The 23515-nt window shown below is 46.7% G+C and overlaps 1 protein-coding gene across 2 annotated transcripts in view; it reads right to left on the reverse strand.

Moving 5' to 3' along the window:
- DDC (dopa decarboxylase) overlaps window positions 1-17112 on the reverse strand; it is a 99507-nt gene extending 82395 nt beyond the window's left edge. Inside the window, exon 1 of one of the 2 annotated variants that reach the window (XM_005678877.3) lies at window positions 16981-17112. The gene's annotated coding sequence lies outside the window, so the exon portion shown is untranslated. Of the gene's footprint in view, window positions 1-8758; window positions 8843-16980 lie in introns of those variants that run through there. The other variant, XM_013963104.2, reaches the window with a different exon arrangement.

Raw genomic sequence — 23515 nt, forward strand, 5'->3', positions numbered from 1 at the left:
AGGATATGTTTCTTTGTGATTTGTTCCTTGTGCAAGACTATTAAAAGAGGCTTCTTAGAGTAAATATTCGCACAACCTCTATTTGCCCTACTAAGGCTCCAGGGATGCTCTGAAGCTTCAGAAGGACGCTTAGGTTCCTGGAGTTTCAGCCGCTCTCTTCTAACGGGAATACATGAGTATGGATGGCCAAATGGGAGGCCTCGGGAAAAATAAACTGACAGACACACCAACTTGCCCTTCCAAAGAAATATTCCCAGTCAAACTGTAAGATAAGAACTGATTATTATTTTCTAATCATTCTGTCCTTTACTTGTCAATTCTTTCCCACAAAGACTTTTCCAGAAGACTTTTAGTACAAAGTCACAGAGAATCTTGTGTTCATTGTGGAGCTGTCTGCTATCTAATGCCCTCAAGCTGAGCAAATATTGGCTGGAAGATGTAGGCGATGATAAAGGTTATGACTGATGCCTTTCCGGGCCTTGGAACATCATCTGGTTGCAGCTGCAGCCCCGTGGTGAGCCCCACCTGCTCGAGGCCCTGCGAACCTCTCTGCAGGCCCCCAGACCTCCTGACTGACCCGAAGGCCATTTGGTTTTGTATTGCATCATTTCACTGACATCCCTTGCTAACTGCAGGCTTCTCTAAGCAGAGTCCTCAACTCTTTATTTTGGTTTCTCCGGACCAACCAGACCCTGCACCACAGTAAGTACCGTGACTGTTTTCTGAATGAGGAACCAAAAAAATGAATGAATGGAAGATCTTTTTGTCCTCTGAACGTTTTCTTTCTGACATATTAGATCCTACTCTCTACCTTTAAGACAACCATAAACCAGCTCATCTTGTACCCGCCACAGAAACAGGAGATATTTTTCCCTTTCCCCAGGGAATCCTGACCCTTTCCCCAGACTCCTGTGTACAGCTCATGCTAAGCCTTTAACCCTGCAGGTTCAGAACTGACCTGGTTTCCCCAGTCTTGCACCCAGAAGTTCATCTTGGATTTGAGCTACCCTCTGCTCTGGCCCCAGCAGTCCTTGTGGTCCTAACTGAAAATATTCCCCTTCCTGGACCCCTGGAATTCTACCTTTGCCACAGGTGTTTGGAGAGAGCTGGGCTCTCCAGCCAATGGTTCCCTGGCGGTGGGGGTTGGGTGGGCCCTGAGCAGAGCTTCCGTGGGGACTGCAGAGCCAGCCCTGAACACACAGGGCCAGCCACGCCTACCGCACGGGGGTCTGAGCACGGCCATGCCTCTGGGCAGGAGACCGGAACCAGGTGCTTTGCATCTGTCCATGGTCCTGCCGGTGGATTCAGACAAACCTTGGTCTTGGTTTCAAACCCTGGGACAGCGGACTCTTCAATCAGCCTTTCGTGGCTTTCCTTCTCTATCAGGATAAAAAGAGAAGTGTTTACCTTTTTTTAAAAAACATGATTCCAGGAAAAACAGACCATAATTTATGTTTTAAAAAACACTTCTCCCTCTGGAACTGTGAGGCCTTGTCTCTTTTTTAAAACCTCAAGCACATGAGTACTAGGCGCAAAACTAAACTGGCTCATCTCCCCCTAAATTGACTGGTTTCTGGATGATCATCCTCTCTGCGGGCACAAAGAGAATAAACAATCCTGACAGGAGAAAGGCTTCTAGCCAAGACTGTCAGGAAGCCTCTAGCAGTGAGACCTATCTAACAATAAGGATGGTGACCTGTTAACCTCTTTGGGAAAAAAAAAAAAAAAATCCTCTAACATCTTTTGTGCCACTTAACACGCTAGTTAACAGTGAGATATTTAGGGGCCTTAAGGCCAGGCGGGGGGTGCAGACTGTGTCCTGGAGCTGGGACTCAGGTCATTAGTGCAAAGCCACAACTTTGTTAGACTCACCCGGATGGAGCTGGTACCATGGAGACGGCCAGCATCACAAAGGAGGTGGGTACCTTTGCCCTTCAACCTCCTACCAGCAACCCCCATTGGCAAAATGCTCCCAGGATCCAGGTGTCCTTGTAATTGGGGAAACACAGCCTGTGAGGGCCCCCAGCGGGGAGGCAAGGAGAGGCAGAAACAGAGGCCCCAAAAGCCAGGCCTGACTTGCTGCCTGCTTTATTACATCTGTGCTGCTGCTACCCTCCTCGTACAGGAGGAAGAGGTGCTGAGGGTCTTCCCAGGGATGAACGCAGAGCTGAGGCAGAGCCCATGTACCCTGCCAAGCACTCTGTCCTCTCTATACACTCTTACCACTTTCTCACACTCATACACTTACTTTACCTAAGCCGAGCTGTTCTTGGTGAAATAGGGACTCTTGCATCGGTTTAAAAATGGTTAACATTACATGCATGCTGGAGGTGGTGTGGAAAAAAGGGAATCCTCCTGCATTATTAATGGGAATGTGATTGGTGCAGCCACTATGGAGAACAGTACGGAGGTTCCTTAAACAAACTAAAAATAGAGCTACCATAGGATCCTTCAATCCCACTCCTGGGCAAATATCTGGCTTCAAAAAGATACATGCACCCCAACGTTCACTGCGGCACTATTTACAGTAGCCAAGATGTGGAAGCAGCCTAAATATCCACTGTCAGATGAACGGATAAAGAAGACGTGGTACATACATAGAATGGAATAGTGAAAAGTGGAAAAGTGAAACCGTGTCTGACTCTGCGACCCCATGGACTGCAGCCTACCAGGATCCTCCATCCATGGGATTTTCCAGGCAAGAGTACTGGAGTGGGTTGCCATTTCCTTTTCCAAGGGATCTTCCCAGCCCAGGGATCGAACCTGGGTCTCCTGCATTGTAGGCAGGCGCTTTACTGTCTGAGCCACCAGAATGGAATAGTACTCAGCCATTAAAAAGAATGAAATCATGTCATTTGCAGCAACATGGATGGACCTGAGATTATCATATTAAGTGAAGCAAGTCAGAAAGAGAAAGACAAATACTATATGATACCACTTATATGTGCAATATAAAATATGACACAAATGAATTTATCCACAAAACAGAAACAGACTCAGAGAAGATAGACGTGTGGGTGCCAAGGGGGAGGGCCAGCAGGGGAGGGGTGGACTAGAAGCTTGGGGTCAGCAGACACAAACTATTACAAGCAGGATGGATAAACAAGAGGGTCTACTATACAGTACAGGGAACTATAATCAATATTCCGTAATAAAGCAGAAAAGAAAAGAGTATTTTAAAAAATGTATGTATGTGTAACAAAATTACTTTACTGCACAACAAAACTTACAACATTGTAAAGCAAGTACAGTTCAATACAATTTTTCTTTAAAAAGATGGTCAACATTTACATTAACTTACATGTACCAAGTGCTATGTCAACTTTTTGCATGGGCTCCAGTTAATCTTCATAACAATCTTATCAAGACTATTATCACCTCTTGAGCAATAAATCCACTGAGGCTCAGAGAGACAGGAGGCAGCACTCTGACCCCTGACCCACCACATCCTGAATGCACTGGACTCAAACGCAGGCACAGTGCACCTCCAACAGCTTGGGGGTTTCCTGGGAAACAGTACCCAACCCTCTAGATCAGAAATTTGAAAAGCCAGTTTTTCCCTGAGCTTCTGGGAATGATTTCCTGGATGCTCCCTAGAGGCCAGGAGGAGGCAGTCTCCAAGGGCACCTCCCTTCTCCTGATTGCATCCCCGACACAGGGTAACTAGGAGGACAAGCTGCTTGCCAGATTTCACTGCAGGTGGGCCTCTGGCCAGGCCACTGGGCCTCCAAGCCTCCATCTTCAGTCTGTAAAATGGCACAGCGCTAAGTATCACATAGGGTTCTAAGTAAGGCACACCACTGCTTCTGTGGTCCATGCCATGAAAACATCACCAGGAATTTGCTGTCAGAGGGGAACCCCACAGACGCCTGAGCGATGGGCAGTGGGCTCTCCCTGTTAGGACTGGACATCCGGGGGCACCTCCTCTCTGCCCAGCTGGGTCTGGATTAGAGAGGTTCCCCGCTGTACTTCATAAAACCAGAGTCTTCCTCTCTGCAATCCCTAGACCGTGCTCCTCTTCCCAGCGGTCGTGAGAAGTAGAGAGAGCAGAGGTTCAGGTCAGAGCAACAAACATGAGTCCTGGCTCTGCTGCAAGCGGCTGGGCGGCTACCGGCTGGCCCCACGACCTCTGGAGTCTTGGTTTAGCCCCTTGTAATCAGGCAGCGAGATGCTGCAGGCACAGGACATTGCAATTCTCAGACTCAGAATGCTGGCTGGGTCTGGCATTTATGCATCCTTATGTTAGGAAAGAAGCAGGTCAGATCATCACTGGGTCAGACAGAGCGCCAGGGAAGCAGGAAAGAAATGGAGGGTGAGGAGAGAGCATGCCCGCCCTGGATGCAGATCAAACCTAGAGAGGAAAGCCTCGCTCCTCTAACATGAGAATCTTGCATCTGTTTCTGACTCAGTCCCTGCTTAATGAACAGTCCCCATCTTAGTATTTTCCTGGCCAGAAACTCTTTATGAGAAGGAGCCACAAAGAAATTTACAGCACGATTTTCAGTCTTACTCTCATGGGAAGATACTGATTCCACTCACACTCTTGCAGACGGGTTGGGATGGAATAGAAAGCTGGCTGGAAAATTCACAATTTAAGCAACTTCAAAAGTAGAGAATTATTGGTGACATTTAACCAGTTAGTAGTATTCTAATTTATCCCTAAGCTCAGACCATTCAAACGGCTGTCATCAGGATATGTGTGTCGTTTAGTAGCCTCTTACCACTTATTTTCCCCATAAGCCTAATGACACTGTGTGTAATTACATTAATATCGTGCACATATGCACCTTATCAATACCTGCCGATTTCAAAGGGTCACATCCCCACATTAATTGCAGGTTGTTGTGAACAGCACTGCTGTGGGGAAAGCAGCCATGAGCTACCCACCACGGGGCCAAGCACTTCTCCCCTCTTGAATCTGTCCCTCAAAGATACTCATTCCCAATGGGATTCAAAGCTGTGAGTTTTACAGTTCTTTGGCATGATGCCAAATTTCTTTCCAGAAAAACTAGAATAAAAAAAAAAATGTCACCCATCAGGCTTGGTAGGCATGAACACGCCATTCCTGCTAGCTTTTCAAATTAAGTTTCAAGTTTTCAAATTTAAGCATCAAATTAACCTTAAAATTTTTATCGTTTGCACTCCTGTGTACTCTTCTAGGATATCCACACAAGAACCATCAGTCATTTTAATCTGAACTTTCCTCTTCTGTTTCCATTTTAATTTAGTGTCAGCCTAGACCTCCTCCCCCTTCACTTTTTTCCTTATTTTTTTCTCAATCCTTCACCCTGCCCCCTTCTCTTATTCTCTTGGAGTCACATTAATAATTGATAAAAGGTCACAACCTTCTGCCTTTTTTATAGACTTGAGACGATGTTCTAGCTGGCTGCTTATTTTCATAACAGGCAGGACGCCCTGTGACTAAAATACATATTGACTTCCCAGCTAGAATAAACACCTGCCACCTGCCACTGTGCATGTAGGCAGTATCTCTGGCACAAGCTTTACAAAGTCCCCACTTTCTTCCACAGATTGGGTCAGGAGTAAACGCTGACTTTCTAAATTCACTGTGCACACTCACTCCTTGGGCACGGGGGCAGGTCTGCCACCACCACATCGCTCAGAAGCCTGCAACTGAGGGTGCCCCCAAGTCGAATCCTGGGAACACTTGCCGCTTGGTGGCTACATCCTCTGTCCCAAGAAAACAAAGGAATCGGTGTTGCCTGGCCTTCTGCTGAGCTCGTTGGACGCCTCACCTCATCACACTCTCAGCACCCCGGCCAGTACTAACACTGCCACCTTGCTAGGGCTCTGAAGGGCGTATGCTCTTGCCGAGGCCACAGAGCTGGTGACAGGAGCAGCTGGGCTGGCATTTCTGACCCTGAAGCCAGCCTCCTCCTGACCCTTGTGGCCGGACAGCCACGCACACACCCGGGCTGTCTGCCACCTACGTTCTCACGTAGCCTGAGTCAGAGTGCCCACCCCTAGGGGCTCCCACCTGGGCTGGCGAGGCATGCCAGTGTGGTCGGGGTCCTGCCTGGTCACCAGAAGACGCTCCAGGTGAGGGCACCGGCCCCAACCTGCGCTGGTCCCAACACCACAGAAACAGGCAGAGGCTGAACGACCCGGCAGAAGCACTTCCGCCCGCAGCTCCTCCAAACCCTGACAAATGTCCAGTGGTGACCGTCCACGGCCTGCGGTAGCCCTGCACCTCTGCCCTAAATCTCCGCAGCAGCTCCGCAAGGCAGCAAAATTATCCCCACTCTCGAGATGAGGAGAAGGGCTCAGGGAAGCAGGTGGCTGGACTAAGCCCCTCAGCTCATCAGCTGTTTCACACGTGGTCTGTGAGCTCAGAAGGCCATCCCATGCCCTTTGGCCTGGGGTCCCCCACACCCCTCACTTACAGGGAACCTCGCTGCATGCAGAGCACAGGGGGACTTTAGCCTTTCCTCTGAGGCCGTGTGCCCATCACTGTCCTCCTGCGCCCCAAGCGTCCTCCTCCAGAAATGCCGAAGAGATCCGACAGACTGAGGACAGCTTTTCTGAAATATGGAGGGAGTCAAATTCTCCTGCAGTCTCTCCCCAAACTTGCTACCAGACTCAGATGACGAGTCACCAGGGTAAGACCTTCAGAATATACATCATGAAGCGGGGAAAGCGTAAATAAACTGCCCAGCTATTTATTTGAATTTGTGGAGGTTTAAGGAAATGGCAACCCTCTCCAGTACTCTTGCCTGGAGAAGCCCATGGACCGAGGAGCCTGGTGGGCTAAAGTCTATGTGATTGCAAAGAGTCAGACACAACTGAGTGGCTAAAACTTTCACAAAGGGATTTTTGTTTTATTTTCATCATTGTAAGCAAACCTCCAGCCCACCTGCCATGGACCTGGGAGAGACAGAGAGGCTGCTGTGAATGTCACAATTTTTTTCAGGAAACACCCAGATTCTCCTTATCTTGCCTATGTCTTAACCATTCCAGGGTGACCATTGTCCTGGCTGCTTTTTATGTGGCAATGGGCCCCTCTGTTTTTGGTTCTGTCTCAGCAGAAAAACACTGCTATTTAAATAAGAAATCAACTGTAAAGACCCACCTCTTGGAGCCTGTGAGAGAAATAGAATGAAGGGGAAAAGCCAAGTCGCCTGCTTGAATTTCCCTTGAAAACGGGAGAAAATAACATACCCTGAGCAGATGGTTCCCTCACCAGCATTAGCATCCCCCCATTTTCCCACCTGCGTTTACTTACTTGCTTATTAGTAATATAGATCACATTAATGACCACCTACTGTGTACTTAGCCCTTTGTAAACATCGGACTCAATTGATTTTTACAAGCATCGTGCGGGAGGATGCCCTTCACAGCGGAGGATGAGAGGGGCCCATATTCTCCCCGGGTCTCCATCTCCTGGCCTCTGTGTGCTTCAGATGCACCACGAACCAGCCTGAGAAATAATCTCTACTCCCTCTGTTCTGTGGCTCTTATGGCTCAGAGATCATCGGCTAAAAATTATCAGAAGTTTCTGATTCTTTGTCTCACCTGTTGCTTAGACATGCCACACACAAAAGCAGGGAACTTAGATTGGCACCAATCTTCTCAAAAAGTTCCGGTAGCCTGCCACACCTGCACACAGCTGATGCACCCCTCCCAGCTGGCCAGAGGAGATCCACCCAGCTGCAATCAACAGGCGAACCTCCCATCCCCAGGGTCCCCAAAATTAAGGGGCCCCAGCTCCAGGAGCTGGCTTCCCCTCTGAGTCTGGTCCCCCCAGGCTATGAGGACAAAGAGCGGTACTCACAGGCAGCCCGAGGTGCTTGCTCTCTGTCTCTCCCTCTCTCTCTCCTCCTTGGTGACAGTTAAAAGGCACAGAGGATGGAATTGCCATTTATGTAGACAGAGTGTCCGCCTCCCCAAAGCCAATCAGAGCAGCTCGCTCTGATTATTTACTCTGCAGCATCTCCCCCACACCCCGCCCTCCTGCTCCCCACCCCCTGCAGGATGTGAGGGTCTCGCAGGGCAGAACAGGGACCAGGGACAGCGGAGCCTGCAGGGCCTGGGAGAGGGGAGGGCAAGAAGACAAGGAAACGTGCTCAGGGTCCCAGGGCCTGTATGGGACCCAGATCGGGGCCAGTTCTCCAGGAGTCTCTCCAGGCAACCTCTAATCAGCAAAGGCCCCTGGCTTTCCCAAGGGACAAAGAAAGGCCAGCCTGGGCAAGGCAAGTGAGAGGACTTGCCCTGCGTCAGAGCTGTACCTGCTTGGGGCCACCAGGACCCACTGTGCTGTGCAGGGGACTACCCTGGCCACAGGAGGCTGCAAGGGCCAAGCCCAGGAGCCCAGATGGAGAAACAGAGGAAGAGGCAGGCAAGGATTTGAATCCAGGTTCATCAGATTCAACGTCTTGTTTTTTTACCCCTGAAGCTGATCAGCATTCAAATCAGGGGTTTCTTCAAACTCAGGCTTCCCATCTCATCCACCTCACTGCTCAGGCTGATCCAGGCCTTATGGAGCAGGGCTCCTTCCTCAGTTAAGGAGGGCTTAGGTCCCAAGGGCCTGGGTCACCTAGGCCAGAGCCCACCATGGCCGGAGCCCATGTAGGCCAGCAGGCACCAGCTTCCCCTGCTCCCGCCACCCACTCTCTTATGGCGCACATGCTCAGGCACACATACACACACATATACTACATAGGGCACACATACAGATGCCATACACCCAGGTACACACAGACACAGCCGTGCACACACACCATCACAAACATACACGCACGTGGCATGTGGTGCAGCCAGGAGCTGGGGACTCCGCACAGACCAGACAGCCATTCCTCCTTGACTTTAATGACACAGCATCTGCTCAAAGGGGCATCTGCTCGCTGGGTTCCGAGCAGGCTGGGGCCAAGGCGGTGGGCGGGGCCAAGGCTGGGGCGGGGCCAAGGCAGGGTCGGTGGGCGGGTCGGTGGGCGGGTCGGAGGGCGGGGCCTGCAGGGACCCGGGCCGCTCCGCGCAGCTTCCTCCCCACCTCCGCCCTGCTCTGAGTGCAGGGATCAGACCTCAGGGTGCTGTGCCGACTGAGCTCGGAACCACCTCGCCAGGGGCCACAGAGGATCTGGTCTCCCGGCCCTGCTCTGTACGATTGGAGGCCGGGAAGGGAGGGGGAAAGCTGGACGGGATGGCTGGAAAGCTTGGCTCCAGCGGGATCTGCACACGGTGCCCGCTGAGCCGGGAGCCTGGCCCAGCGCAGACCCTTGTGAATCCTGTATCACCGTGGAGGCTGAATGGAGGGATCCAGATGTGATGACCGACCTCTGCGAGAGGGCGCCGTGAGACCAGAGTGAAACGTCCTGTTTCAGAGTGACTGCAGTAATACTATATTTAGCATTTTAAAAGTTTCTTGTATAGGCGGTTTTTTTTTTTTTTTTAAACACAGAATCACTCAATCCCTCACAACTCCCATAAGAAGGTAAATATGATCATCACCCCCGGTTTATAGATAAGGAAATGGAGGCCCAGAGAGGCTCAGAAGTTTGTCCAGGGTCACACAGCTAGCACATGTGACCTAGCAGGGCTTCCTTCACCAGGCAGGCTGGGCACTGCCAGATGAGCTTGCTGCAGCCCAGGAGTGGATGCAGACGGTGAGTGAAGAAGCCGAGAGAAAGCCACAGTGGCCAGCTGTGACCAGGGCTAAGAAGCCAAGCCTGTGAGAAGGGAACCGCCCAGAAGGGAGCCCCAACATGGGGCCTGACTGCTCTTGGAGGGCATTTCCAGTCACTGAAGTCTTTGAGCCTGAGAAATGTTGTTCCTGAGGGTTTAAATGTTCCACCAACTGTTGCTTGGAGAGTAAATTGTAGGGAACAGAATAAATAGATATGAATTGATTTGGAAGGTAGAAACAAGAATATTTGACTCAGTGGACATCCGTTTGAGTAAACTCCAGGGGGTGGTGAAGGACAGGGAAGCCTGGCGTGCTGCAGTCCATGGGGTCGCAAAGAGTCAGACACAACTGAGCGACTGAACAGCAACAAAAAGCAAGAAGAGGTGAAGTTTCCTGAAGATGCAGTGCAGGCTTGAGACCTCAGGCCCCAGGTCTGAGCTTGGACCTGCTTCTCACCCTGCTGGTAACCTGGGTGGCTTCTTCCCCGTCCCAGGGACAGTGACAAGCGCTGACTCAGTCAGGAACAGGACACTAGGAATGGCCGTAACAAAATCCTTCAAAAGGTGCGCAAGACTTGTATGAAGAGACAAAAAAGCTCATAGGAGGACACTCAAGAAGACCTAAATAAGTGGAAATCAATGGCCGTTCACCGGTAAGAACACTCCCCATTGTAAGTATTTCCACTTTACTTAAACTGATTAACAAATTCAATGGCACTTTAATCAAAACCCCACCCAGATATCTGACTCTTAAATATGAACGGAAAAGCATAAGTCTGAGAATGACCAGCATGTTTTTGCTCTACTCTTATGAAGACAGCTGAAGCTGCAGAACTGTAACAGTTTTGATATAAGGATGGGCGTCTGGCAAAGCTAGCAGAATAGAGAGCCCAGGAAAACATGCCACAAAAATTTAGAAAATAAACTTGTGGAATTGCAAATCAATAGAGTAAGGTGAAACTATTAAATGGTTCTAGAACAATTGGTTGGCTGCTTGGAAAAAAAAAGAAATTGAATCCGTTTCTCACTCTATATACAAAAATAAATTCCTGATAGATTAAATTCTTAACCGTTAAAGGCAAACTTCTTAGGACAATAGAGAAAAATAGACATATTTTTATGAATGTAGAAGAAAAATATTTCTTAAATGGTTTCCTTAATCAGCTAACCATAAAACCCTGACAAATTTGATCATGTTACTGTTAAAAATATCTGTTCTTCTAACTACATAACTAGGAAGACAACGTGTAGAGTGGAGGAAAGGATTTGAAATGCACATTGCTAATGATGGGTTTAGAAATATTCATTTAAAAATAACTTTTCAGTGAAAGAACACAATTCAGTAGAAACACAAGCATTTATCCGAAATGGAAACAAAATATCTCGTAAATATGTGAAAAAGTGATTTTTCTTGTTCATAATCCAAGAAAATAGCTGTTTATTGCCAACATATGGAATTGCAATTGATTTTGTGTTTGATGTTTTTTTCTGAATATTCTCAGAATTTTCAATAATTTGTTGATTCAGGTGGATTTCGATGTAATCAGTTGTATCATCTGTGCATCGTGAAAATGTTCTTTCTAGTTCTGTTACATATTTGTTTTTCTTGTCTCATTGCACTGTCCTGGACTGCACTGTCCCACATCAGAGATATGAACCATATCTGGCTACTGAGCTCTTGAAGTGCAGCCAGTGCTCCTGCGGAAATGAATGCTTCTGCTAATGTTATTTAATAATTTAAATTTAAATCTAAAAACTGAAGCAATGTGGAAATTTTCCCCACTACACAATTTGAATGCAGGGCTACATTTCACTTTGTTGTTTTAACTAAAATATTCTACTCTAGTGCACACATATTTTTAATTTTGCTAATGTGATTGCTAGAAAACTTCTAAAATTCTATATGTGCCTGTCACTGTTCTAGGTAGGGCCTTTGAGGCAGTATTAATAGAGGCAATGGTGGTGAACATCTCATCTCATTGACTTTAAAAGGACCACTTCTAACATTGCACTATTCACACCCAGGTTTTATCAGAGAGTCTTTTTTTTTTTTTAATTTTTGTTGGCCACACTGCATGGAAGGATATTGTTCCACAACCAGGGATTGAACCTGTTCCCCTGCATTTGAAGTGTGGAGTCTTAACCACTGGACTGCCAGGGAAGTCCCTGGATATTCTTTATTAGATGATTTCTTCTATTCCTATTTTAAAAATAAATAGATGTTTAATTTTATCAAAATATTTTCTGCCCCAAAAGTAAAAAATCTTACGGTTTTCCGGCTCTGAATTGTTAAGTGATGAGTCACATTAATAAATTTTCTAATTTTTAAACATCTTTTTATTCTTGGGATAAAGCTGTGCTGCATTAACTTTTGTATAGAATTTTTTCTCTAGTTTTAGTGTCAGATTCTGTGGTCTCACAGACTGACCTGAAGGCAATTTCTTCTTTTTTGATTCTCTGAAACAGTCATATAATTTTGAAATTTGAAATTTTGCAATCACTAAAAGAGTGTAAGAAACCATACATAAAATCATTTGCCCCTCCCCTTCATTTCTGAGGACATATTTTTAATGTCAATTTATTTTTATTATACGACTCTTCAGGATTTCTATTTCTCCATGAACCCAATTTGATATTATTTCATTAGTTTTTTAGATTTAATGACAAGAATTCTTTTTTATGATACAGTCATTAGCTTTTTAGTTTGTTGGATTTATAATTATATCCCCTTTTATTATTGTATTATTTTTCTACTCCTGTCTCTTTTTGTCTTTAGCTACTATTACCAAAACTGTGTCTATTGTACTAGTTTAAAAAAAAAAAAAAAAACCCTTGGGCTTGGTTGATCCTCTTTCGTTTACATTTATTTGTTTTTTACTGATTTATCTCCTTTGTCTTTATTATTGCCTGCATGAAGTGATCTTTATCTTGTTCTTTTCCTAACTTCTTTAGTTGCGGGATTACCTCATTATTTTTTTGGCCTTTTTACTTTCTAATATAAGTGTTTAAAGCTATTTGCTTTCTTCTATGTGCTGCTTTCAATACGTAGTTCAAGTTTTAAAATTAGTATATTTCCTTATCACTTATTTCCAGTTCAGTTCAGTTCAGTCGCTCAGTCGTGTCTGACTCTTTGTGACCCCATGAATCGCAGCATGCCAGGCCTCGCTGTCCAACACCAACTCCCAGAGTTTACTCAAACTCATGTCCATTGAGTCGGTGATGCCATCCAGCCATCTCATCCTCTGTCATCCCCTTCTCCTCCTGCCCCCAATCCCTCCCAGCATCAGAGTCTTTCCAATGAGTCAACTCTTCGCATGAGGTGGCCAGAGTATTGGAGTTTCAGCTTTAGCATCATTCCTTCCAAAGAAATCCCAGGGCTGATCTCCTTCAGAAGGGACTGGTTGGATCTCCTTGCAGTCCAAGGGACTCTCAAGAGTCTTCTCCAACACCACAGTTCAAAAGCATCAATTCTTTGGCGCTCTGCCTTCTTCACAGTCCAACTCTCACATCCATACATGACCACAGGAAAAACCATAGCCTTGACTAGACGGACCTTTGTTGGCAAAGTAATGTCTCTGCTTTTGAATATGCTATCTAGGTTGGTCATAACTTTTCTTCCAAGGAGTAAGCATCTTTTAATTTTATGGCTGCAGTCACCATCTGCAGTGATTTTGGAGCCCCCAAAAATAAAGTCTGACACTGTTTCCAGTTTCCCCATCTATTTCCCATGAAGTGATGGGACCAGATGCCATGATCTTCGTTTTCTGAATGTTGAGCTTTAAGCCAACTTTTTCACTCTCCTCTATTACTTTCGTCAAGAGGCTTTTTAGATCCTCTTCACTTTCTGCCATAAGGTGGTATCATCTGCATATATGAGTTTATTGATATTTCTCCCGGCAATCTTGATTCCAGCTGGTACTTCTTCCAGCCCAGCGTTTCTCATGATGTACTCTGCATATAAGTTAAATAAGCAGGGTGACAATATACAGTCTAAATTTAGACAATTTAAGTCTAAATTTGGCAATAAGGAGTTCATGATCTGAGCCACAGTCAGTTCCTGGTCTTGTTTTTGCTGACTGTATAGAGCTTCTCCATCTTTGGCTGCAAAGAATATAATCAATCTGACTGCGGTGTTGACCATCTGGTGATGTCCATGTGTAGAGTCTTCTCTTGTGCTGTTGGAAGAAGGTGTTTGCTATGACCAGTGCGTTCTCTTGGCAAAACTCTATTTCTTTGCCCTGCTTCGTTCCGTATTCTAAGGGCAAATTTGCCTGTTACTCCAGGTGTTTTTTGACTTCTCACTTTTGCATTCCAGTCCCCTATAATGAAAAGGACATCTTTTGGGGTGTTAGTTCTAAAAGGTCTTGTAGGTCTTCATAGAATGGTTCAACTTAGCTTCTTCGGCGTTACTGGTTGGGGCACAGGCTTAGATTACCGTGATATTGAATGGTTTGCCTTGGAAACGAACAGAGATTATTCTGTCGTTTTTGAGATTGCATCCAAGTACTGCATTTCAGACTCTTTTGTTGACCATGATGGCTACTCCATTTCTTCTAAGGGATTCCTGCCCGCAGTAGTCATCTGAGTTAAGTTTACCCATTCCAGTCCATTTTAGTTTGCTGATTCCTAGAATGTCGACATTCACTCTTGCCATCTCCTGTTTGACCACTTCCAATTTGCCTTGATTCATGGACCTGACATTCCAGGTTCCTGTGCAATATTGCTCTTTACAGCATTGGACCTTGCTTCTGTCACCAGTCACATCCACAGCTGGGTATTGTTTTTGCTTTGGCTCCATCCCTTCATTCTTTCTGGAGTTATTTCTCCACTGATCTCCAGTAGCATATTGGGCACCTACTGACCTGGGAATTTCCTCTTTCAGTGTCCTATCATTTTGCCTTTTCATACTGTTCGTAGGGTTCTCAAGGCAAGAATACTGAAGTGGTTTGCCATTCCCTTCTCCAGTGGACCACATTCTGTCAGACCTCTCCACCATGACCCATCCATCTTGGGTGGCCCCACATGGCATGGCTTATTTTCATTGAGTTAGACAAGGCTGGTCCATGTGATCAGATTGACTAGTTTTCTGTGATTATGGTTTCAGTGTGTCTGCCCTCTGATGCCCTCTCACAACACCTACTGTCTTACTTGGGTTTCTCTTACCTTGGATGAAGGGTATCTCCTCACAGCTGCCCCTCCTGATCTTGAACGTGGAGTACCTCCTCTCGGCTACTTATTTCCAAGCATTATTTAATTTTTGTTACATTTTAAATTTGAATCGTGAGTTAAGTAGTAGCTTCCCCCAAATTTTCAGACATGCACAGCAATTTTTACTTATTTTTTTCTTTAGTTGTAATTTAGTTAACTTGAACTGTGGTTGGAAAGCAACTGGTATTTTAGCAATTCTCTGACCAACACTGAAACTTGCCTTACAGCCTGCTATGAATACATCCTGAATTTTTGTAAACATTTCACGTACTCTTGAGAAGAAAGTGTGTTTTCCAATATTGGGTGGAGGGTTATTCTAATCATTGGGTAGACAGTACATCCAATAAGCCAAGACTGTTACTTGCTGACATATTTTAAATCTTTACTAATGTTCTTGTTAGCTTGTTCTATTGTCCAACTCACTGTCATTGCTGAAGATGTGTTGAAATCTGTTATGGTGGTGAATTTGCTGATTTCTCCCCATAGTTGTGCCAAAATTTGCTTAATATATTTAAGACTTTTCCATTAGGTCTACATGTGTTTAGAACTATATTACTTCTTGGTGGACTGAACCTTTTATCATTTTATAAAGTCATGCTACTTAATAGATTAATGTTAATGACCTTGTTGTAAAATGAACTACCCCGTTCTTCCTCAGTCATCGGAGGCCCAGGTGCAGTGAAACTCAGGGCTTTATTTATTTATGCATCATTTAGTAATTTTTAAAAGTCTGAAAGTTATGATTTAAATTTTAAGCAGCACCAACATTTTCCTGGTTTCAGAATGTCATCAATCCACTCTGAGTGAAGTTCTCTGGGGCATGTCTGTCCCAAGCCTTCATACAAGTGAGCCCAAAGGGCAGGGGTGAACTCCTTCAGATCTGTCATCTGGCCCCATCACAGGGGATCGCTAGGCTGATGGAGAGCATCCTGAGGTCCTCAGAAGATGGCCTTCAGGACCTCTCCTAAGAGATCCTCAAGGACTGGGAGCACTGGGCCCCCTAGGCCAGGTATGGGGGGACTTCCCAAGAAGACCATGCCCATGTGTCCTCACCCACTTTGGAGCCCGGAGCCTCCCACTTCTTGTTCAGCCCTGCACGTTCCACCTCCCAGCTGTGCCCTGAATTTCCTCCTCCCACTTTTTCCATTCCCACCACAACCCCTCAACGGCCCCACATCTCCCATCCAGAACCTCCAGACCATGCTCCTTGATCTCCAAGCAGCTCCTGTTAACTCTTCCTGGGGTGCTGACTACAAGCCCCAGGCTTAGTAGGTACTTTCAAAAGGCACCACTTTCCCAGAGTAGCAAGACAGAAAGCTTCAGATGGTACAGGAAAGGACTTGGCCCCAGTCCTCGGTCATGAGTTCCGAGGTCTTGGACCACATCTCTCACTTCCTCCGTCTCAGTTTTCTCCCTTGTGAAATGAGGATATGACTGGGGACCAAGTATGTGACTCTCAGCACACACAAACACCCAGAAGTTGTTGTTTTAACTCCAGCTGGATGGAGAAGCAAAGGTTTCTCCTCCAGAATTGTATCTCCCGATGGGATTATAGTGAGCCTGCTAGGTTGGCGGGGAAGATCCTTCAGTTCTCTCAAATCCCACTGCACGGTTAGCTTCTGAATCTGCCTCTGAGGAGGCTACACCACACGCCATGAAGGGACAGCCTTGCAGTCACAGTTGTTAGAAATGTAAGGGAAAAGTTAATATTTGCTCAGCATCTCCGATGTGCCGAGTGTTTCCCATGCATTATGAGAATCAGTGCCCCCCCACACCTGACAAGGTAGGGACAGTTAAAAAAGCCATTTTAGAGAAGAAGAGACAGGGCTCGGAGCCCCAGACCCCATGGGTGGCACGCAGCAGAGAGCAGAGGAGTCCACGTGTGTCCTGTGCTCACTGTCAGCGGCCTTCCAGAGGTGGCACCCCGCATCTGCCTCATCACACGGGTGGGCGCATGCCCCCGTGAGCACCAGCATTGTCAGCTCAGCACCCCCAGGCTCACGCTGCCCCTGTGAGCTCCAGTTTCCCAAGCCAGCTGAGCTTTACGCCAAAGCCCAGCAGTGGGGCGGCAGAGTAAAGCCACAGGGCTTGCCATTTCCAACAGTTGTAATCAAGTTAGAAAGCAGGACTTACTTGCTGGAAATTCTGGCCCTGATGGGTCTCCACTCCTGTCTGAGACTTGCCAGCTTTGGGGGTTGGGGAGAACGTGCAGGAGCAGCTGGGGAGCTGGGCGGAAGCCCTGCAGTCTTCTCACTGCTTCAGATCCACGAGCCCTTGCCTTTTCAGAGTCATACGCTGGTTAAACATTAATTTCTCATAGTGATAAAGGTCAAGGAAATCTTGAGAAATCTCTGGGGAACTTGAGAAACAATTCTTCACTCAGAATATATACACATTTACTTCTGTTTCCTTTTAGTATTTTATCATTTTAGATATTTATCTTTAGAACTTTCCTCCATCTGAAATTTATTTTAAGGTAAGTCATAGGATAAAGTTCTGATTTGTTTTTCCCCCATAGAATAAGCTAATCCTTCCAACATGATTTTTGAAAAATATTTCTGTTTCTTGAGCTCGTTGTTTCGGTCCCGTGAAATTGTTGTTTCATTTCTGTGCCAGGACTACAGTGTATAAACTTTGCCTCTTTCCTTTTAAAAATATTTTTGTTATTTTTAATTTTTTTAATTGGAGTATAGTTGATTTACAATGTTGGGTTAATTTCAGGCATATATACAAATGCATCACTTTCTAGTGCATTTGGATTCTTAGAAGGCAAGAAATCCCTTATCATTTTTCTTAAAAAAGAATCCTGGCTGCTTTCATATATATTTCTTTCAAGAGGAACTTTAAAATCATTTTAAAATGTTCCTACATTCAAATATTTTGCTGAGGTCTGGGTTGCAAGCACATTGATGGAGTTAAATTGTGAGGCTCTGACCTTTGGGAAGGGAGTTTTCCCTTCTATAGCCCCATCATCTCACTCCAGGGACATTCTTGTCTTAGTTTGGGTTCGTCCAAAGCTGCCATTAGACACAGATGGAGTGCAAGTTGTTTATTTTGTTAGTTGTTATTTTGTTAGGCAGCACCAGGCACATTTCCAAGCCACTTACCCCTGTGGTGGCCAGGTGGGCAGGGCCCACACCGCAGAACTGAAGGAGGTAGGACAGACTGCCTGCCTGTCAAGGCTGGTAATTCCCCTTCTCAGCCCTCACTCAGGCACAGCAAGCTCTGGTGCCGAGGGGCAGCCTTGGGCAGAGTCACCGGACCTGTCAGCTGTGTGCGCAAAAGTGATGAGTCATGGACAGCCTCTGCCAAGGCTCCTTAACTAAGCCCTGTGTCCATAGGTCAGTGTTGGAGGCTCACTGATGCTGGAGTGGGAATTCTAGGTACTTTTATTTACCATGTGGACTGGAACTTTTCTACAGAACACGTTTTCAACTGAATGCAGCTTGGAGTTAAAGAATCCCTTCTGGTGTTGTCGTGTGTAGACCTCACTGGGGAGAGGTTTCTGGGTAGATCTTCCAGGCAGATGCAGTAAAGCTGCCCCCAATCCTTGATCTTAAGAAGACTTTTCCTCTCCCAGTGACAGTCATGCCTTGGTTACACTGAGCAACTCTCTACAGGGTCAAAGCCACACCATCTGGTCTGGAGACACCTGTGCATGCGCGCTAAGCTGCTTCATCTGTGTCCAACTCTTTGTGACCCCGTGGACTATAGCCGACCACAATCCTCTGTCCATGGGATTCTTCAGGAAAGAATACTGGAGTGGGTTGCTGTGCCCTCCACCAGGGAATTTCCCGACCCAGAGCGCGAACGGGTGTCTCTTATAAGTCCCTTGCGTTGGCAGGTTCTTTACCACTAGCATCACCTGGGAAGCCCTGGAGACACGTGGAGGAACTTCAATATCCCTACTTGGTGGAGACCAGCAAGGGAGCCCTGGAGACTCCAGTGAAGCAGGGGGTGGAAAACCAAGGGGCCACGCTGATGATGACTATGACCCCAACTCTGACTCCCACCCCAACCTTGTAACCCTAAACACTTCAACCTGAATCCTAACTCTAACCACAACCCTAAACAGACCTAAACCCTAACCCTTAACCCCTAAGCCCTAGTCCTAATCCCAGCCCGAACCCTGAGACTGAATCTGCAGAGGAGAAATATCCAAGGAATCAAATTTTCTCAGAAAAGCCACTTTTCTTAGGAGTGGTTGACAATGTCAATTCCGTATTTTCTGCTGAGTGGAAGTTTTTAAATTGAATGAAGTGCAGCTTGCTTTCTACTTCTGTGGGTTGTGCCTTTGGTACGATAGCCAAAATGCCACCACGAACTCTTCTGTTCATCTAGGTCGTCTCTCATGCCATATTCTGGGAGTTTTGTAGTTTTGCATCCTACATCCAGGTCTGTGATCCATTTGGAGTTAGTTTTTGTGAAGGTGTGATGTCTGTGTCTAGATCTGTCTTTTGCTTGTGGCTGGCAGTTGTTTTAGCTCCGCTTGTTGGAAAGCCTATCTCTGCTCTGCTGTGTTGCCTTTGCTCTTGTGTTAGAGATGAGTTGATTGTCTTTGTGCGAGTCTGTTTCCAGGCTCTCTGTTCTGTTCTGTCGATCCACTTCTCTCTGCTTCCACACGGATTTGGTTACTGCAGTTTCAGAGGAAGTCTGAGGTTGGGTGTATCAGTCCTTCAACATGGTTCTTCTCCAATTCAGCGTTTTCCGATTCACTGGGATTGACCTATCATTGGATCATGAAACCAGTTTGGAGATTTCATGACCAGCATTTTAAAAAAGGAAAGCAAATAGAACAGAACAGAATAGGAAAGAGAGGGCTTTGCACCTAACAAGGGAAACCGTGCTTCGTGAAATTTCTGCTCAATTACGTATGCACGTCTGTGTGTGTGCACGCTGGGCCACTAGATGACAGCGTTTCTTACCGTAGGTTATGATCAAAGACGACAGCTGGCACTGAGGGTAATTCTCTCTAGAGAAATAAAGGAGGCTGAGGTTTGTAAAATCTGCAAGTGAGGATTCAAGAGTAACCACAAAAGCTGGAGGAGGCAGCCTTTAATGGCAAACAGCTATTCCAGTACTTACTGTTCATTTCATTCAAAAAGTGGTGCGCATATGTTCCTTAGCTATTTGCGCTTTTCTTCTGGGAATTTCAGGCTTCTATCTCCTGTATTATTCCAAGCTCGGAAGGGAGCCGGACTCAGCCTGGGAGGGGCCAGACCTCAGCAGGACCTGAGGGCAGAGGGGGAGCCGCGGGTGGGGGCCGGTTGGCTCGGCTGAGCACAGACAGAGCTATGCACTGCTCAGCTGCTCAAGCTAACTAGAGTTAGGCTAATACATTCCAATGGGCTTCAGCACAGTCTTTTTTCTTTTGGCTGCATTGCCATGGCTTGCAAGATCTTACAGGATCCGAGTTCCCTGACTAGGAATCGAACCCTGGGCCCCAGGAGGGAAAGCACCATGTCCTAACCACTGGACCACTAGGGAATTCCCTATCGCGTTGGCTTTTTCACCTCATTTGGGGAGGGGGGGGCAGATGTAGTGTTAGTGGCCCGATTGCAAAGGAGGAGGGGGGGTAAAGGCCAGAAGAGGCTCCTGCTGGGTGCTCAGGCAGGCAAGAGAGAGGACGGTTCCGCCCCTCAGGAGGCTTTGATTTTGCCCAGTTACCTGGCCACAGATTCCCTGTGGATTCTGTACGATGTCATGCAGGCCGTTGCCAGCCTCTGTGAGTGACTCAGTGCAAAGAGAGTTGTGGGAAGGCACCAGAGGACCCCTGGTCGAGAGTCAAGAGGCCACGGGCCAGCCTCGGCTGTGCTGGGGCTGGCTGTGTACCCCCGGACAAGCCCCCTGAGCGGTGATCAGGCCAGTGTGCAGGGATGGGGAGGGGGCACCATGGGGCGGCATGGCTTCCACCACGTGGGGCCTGTGAGTGGGTGGAGAGAATCTGGAGGTGCCTGAGTCCCCAGTGGCCTTCCAGTTATGCCAGCCGTGTGCTCACTGGGTGCTCTCCAATACAGCTTCAGGCATTTTTGGATTTAATTCTAAGCCTTTCCCATCATGTTCTACCAAGATCACTATCTTAGGAGCTGAAAACTCTGGTGGCTTGGAAGAGATGAAAACACAGTGAGTACGTGGACCCTAAAATCATCGTAAGCTCATCGTAAGTTGGGGACGGTCCCACCCCCCTGTGCTGGCCAAATGCTTTTATCACCAAGTCAGAGATTTTAATCTGTAGGTGTAAGAGAGGCCTGAGGATGTGGAACACACAAGCCTGGCTCTTGGGGCAGCTTCTAGAATTCTTCTTCCCCGTGGGAGCTGCACCGAATCTTGCTGAGCTGGCACAGAGGCATGGCTCTGTCTCCCACCCAGCTTTCTGAGTCAGGACCCCGGGGAGTAAGACCAGGAATACACTTGCCCTGCACCATCTTGAAGGTGTCCATTCTGGAGAGGAAGTGTCAGAAACGCAGGTTTGGTACAGCTGTGTAGCCCACCATGGTTCAGCTGTCAACTCAGCAATGCAGCAGAATCCATTCAGAAACCATCGATGTTCTGAATGACCCTAGACTCTACCTCAGTCCTCTCAGAAAGTTCCGTGAAATCATATTTTATGTATAATAGAAGTAGTGCAATGACAAAATATTAATATAATTTCACTTTCTGTACAAAATAAAAAAATGTTAGTCTCCTTCCTCCAGTAAGAAATACACCAAGCATTGCATAGTTTTGAATCTGGTTGGCTGGATGAATCCTCCACTATGCTTAAGAAAGTGGAGAATGTGCCCATCCACAGAAACTCCAACACTTTGTCCAGACTGGTTTTGAATTAATGTCAAAGTGTCAAGAATGATCCCTGGGTTCTGTGTAATCACCCCGGACAAAGCCATCTCCGAGAGGTCCCATGTGGCTCTTTCTTATCCCCGCAGAGACATGGCTGTCTTTTCAGATGCACAGCAATAACAGCCCTGCTCACATTTAGAGTCGTGTGTAAACACATGCACTTTATGTTTAGACATTAAAGCTGCACTCAGTCTGGGGAGATGCTCACAGTAGTGGTGATTATTTTGGGAAATACAAAAGGTAGAGTTTCTACCTCTGGTCACTCGATAGGCTGATGTCAAATTGGGAAGCATGCTTTTTCTCAGTGGAGTCATGTTGTGGGGGGCTAAGTGGACATCACTGAGTTTTGTACACAGTGTATGCCTATGATGTGAAACCATTCAATTACAATTGGAAAGCAAAATGTACCCAAACAAATGGGAGACAGCGGATGGTGTCACCCTGCTCTGGCAAATGAGAAGCTAGTATTGTCTTACCCACGGGGTGAGGCAGAGATGCCCCATGAATGCAGGTGCCTTTAGCCTTGGACCTGACTTCATTAATTCAGAACATCACCCAGACACAGGGAGACCGACTCTCAAGAGGGCTGCCCCCTCCTTCCAACCATCCATTCCCACGTCTCTAATTTAGCCTCTCATTCCGGGTCCCATAAGACCCGCCGTGTCCAGCAAGATTTCCTGTGATGGCAATGTCCTATCAACGCACTGTCCAGTGTGGTGGCTGCTGGACACCACTCCCACTATCCATACACTATGGGTAGCCACCTGTGGCTATCGAGGACTTGAAATGAGGACGGTGCAACCAAGAAACTGAAGTTTTCATTTTATTTTTTATTGCAGTTTAAATAATGGTCATGCGTGCCTAGTGCTATCGAATTGGACAACACACACCTGGATAAGGGCACATTCTCCATCCACTTGTGCTCAGGCCCACCTTTGCCTTCATTCTTCACACACCTTCCAGATGCGTCCCCCAGCTGGGCCCAGGTCTTCCCTAGGAATCCTGTGCTATAGCCCTCGTAGACATCTATGCTCATGTGTGTGCACGAGTCTGTGTAAGAATGTAGACTTACAATAGAATCTTTTTTATTTCTAAGAGACTTTTTCATAATTTTTATTTCAAATGACAAAACTCCATAATTATCAAAAATGACATTGCATAATTTGACATAGAACAACCAAGGTGGAAAAGTTGTTGCATTGCAAAATAATATGAACTCATTTGGGGACATTTGTCTGGAAGGGTGTGTGAGGCAGAATGAAAAGGCAGGTGTGACCCCAGGGAGGGAGAGGAGTTAGCTGGAAGATCAATCTTGATGACTAATGTTGTCAAGGTCTTGGAATTCACATCCATGACCCTTTGTGTTTATTGATAAGAAAGCTGCGCACTGAAGAATTGATGCTTTTGAACTGTGGTGTTGGAGAAGACTCTTGAGAGTCCCTTGGACTGCAAGGAGATCAAACCAGTCCATCCTAAAGGAGATTAGTCCTGAGTGTCCATTGGAAGGACTGATGTTGAAGCTGAAACTCCAGTCCTTTGGCCACCTGATACAAAGAGCTGACTCATTTGAAAAGACCCTGATGCTGGGAAAGATTGAAGGCAGGAGGAGAAGGGGATGCCAGAGGATGAGATGGTTGGATGGCATCGCCGACTCAATGGACGTGAGTTTGGGTGGACTCCGGGAGCTGGTGATGGAGTGCTGGCGTGCTGCGGTTCATGGGGTTGCAAAGAGTCGGACACAACTGAGCAACTGAACTGAACGGAACTAACATTCATTTACTCTGTCCTGCTAGCATCAGACACAATCCCTGCTTTCTTTCCTACACAAACT

This window comes from Capra hircus, chromosome 4 (genome assembly GCF_001704415.2).
Source record: "Capra hircus breed San Clemente chromosome 4, ASM170441v1, whole genome shotgun sequence".
NCBI lineage: Eukaryota > Metazoa > Chordata > Mammalia > Artiodactyla > Bovidae > Capra > Capra hircus.